Genomic DNA, 1,557 nt, shown 5'->3' on the forward strand with positions numbered 1-1,557 from the left:
GGGGGGGGGGCAGGGGCTGCGGGTCGGGAGTGAGGGGCACCCTGGGTGTTACCTGCAGTGTCAGCGTGTCCTGCAGCGTGGGGGGGCCAGTTCCCCGCAGAGCCAGCCCTGGGCTCGATTCATGACCCTCCTGCAGCTGAGGCCCCGTCCTGCCCCGCCCCCGGGCGCTGGGCGACTCCTACCAGGAGCAGGGTTTCTTCGGCGTGATCCCAGCCCAGAGCCCCGCACCCCTGGGGGGCTCCCGGCCCCGCTGCTCCATGGCTCTGCAGTGGGGAGGCTCAGGGGAAGCGCAGGGCTGGCGCCCCCTCCCTGGGGGGCACGACGCTCATGCTGCAGGCGTCCGGTTGGGACAAGGGTGGGAGGTTTGGGTCACAGCAGCTGGGGAGGGGGGAGTCGCTCAAGAGACCTGAGGGGAAAGAGAAATACATCGATTAATGTTAACTGGGAAGAGAACCCAGGAGTCCTGGCTCCCAGCCCCCTCCCCTGCTCCAACCACTAGACCCCACTCCCCTCCAGAGCTGGGAGAGAACCCAGGCGTCCTGGCCCCCAGCCCCCACTGCTCAAACCACTACACCCCACTCCCCCCAGGCATGCAGGTTTTAGGGAGGTTCTGAGTTCTAGAACATGGGGAGCCTAGAACCGCTCTCCCGAGCTGTCGGGCCAACGTGCTCTAGAAAAGGTGCCAACACGCGGGCGGGCCTAGAACTCGCCCCAGACACATTGATTGGCTCTAGAACGTGCCCCATGGCACACACTGGGATCTAGATCGTGCCCAGCAATGAAAGAACCCGCATCATGGCGCCGAATTCCTCCGGTGCCGCATTGCACCAGGGTCTAGAGCAGCCAGCGAAAGGACAGTGTGATCTAGAACATGATGCTGGCCACAGGTTCTAGAACCCACGGGATCTAGACCCTCGGTATTTAAAAAGCTGATGCCAGGATCTGGAACTGGGATCTAGAACGTGGCCAACCCCCCAACCCCCCGCAACGTGACCCTCTACAGCCGAGCACCGGCTATTGACACCTCCCGGCTCTCGAGCGCGGTGCCCCTGGGTTCTAGCTGCAGATTCCAGACTGGCGGCTGGGGAGGGGGGCGGGGATGGGATCCAGATGCAGGAACATCTGGGAGGGGGAGGGGGGCGGCTAATGCGCTCGCCTTTGAAACCGAAACCTGAAACCCACCTGCCCTTCCCCCCCCGCCCCTTCCCCACAGAGAGCCTCCCGCATCCCGGCACTGAGCTGCCCGTTCTCATCAACCTGGGGGGCGGCGGGCTGGGATTGAGTGGTCAGAGCGGGGGTGGGGGGGCTGGGAGCCAGGACTCCTGGGTTCTCTCCCCGGCTCTGGGAGGGGGGTGGGGCTAACAGAATATAACCAGTTTTTAGAGAGATTAGATTCTGACCCCGAGGCTATTTGCATAAAGTGTTACCCACAATCCCCGGCGCCGTGACCTCCTGTGCAGGAACCAGCCACTGCTGCTAAGCAGGTATGTGCAGCTGAGCCAGACGTGCGCCAACCTGCCAGTGCCGGGAACAGCCAGCGCAGCGGTGCCCCTCACT

At 63.9% G+C, this 1,557-nt stretch overlaps 1 protein-coding gene across 1 annotated transcript in view; it reads right to left on the reverse strand.

The window, feature by feature from the left end:
* Positions 1-146, reverse strand: part of NTF4 (neurotrophin 4) — a 1,251-nt gene extending 1,105 nt beyond the window's left edge. Inside the window, exon 1 of the mRNA XM_026662009.2 lies at positions 53-146. The gene's annotated coding sequence lies outside the window, so the exon portion shown is untranslated. The remainder of the gene's footprint in view (positions 1-52) is intronic.
* Positions 147-1,557: the final 1,411 nt, after the last annotated feature.

This window comes from Terrapene carolina, unplaced genomic scaffold (genome assembly GCF_002925995.2).
Source record: "Terrapene carolina triunguis isolate 2854851 unplaced genomic scaffold, T_m_triunguis-2.0 Scaffold21207, whole genome shotgun sequence".
Lineage (NCBI taxonomy): Eukaryota > Metazoa > Chordata > Testudines > Emydidae > Terrapene > Terrapene triunguis.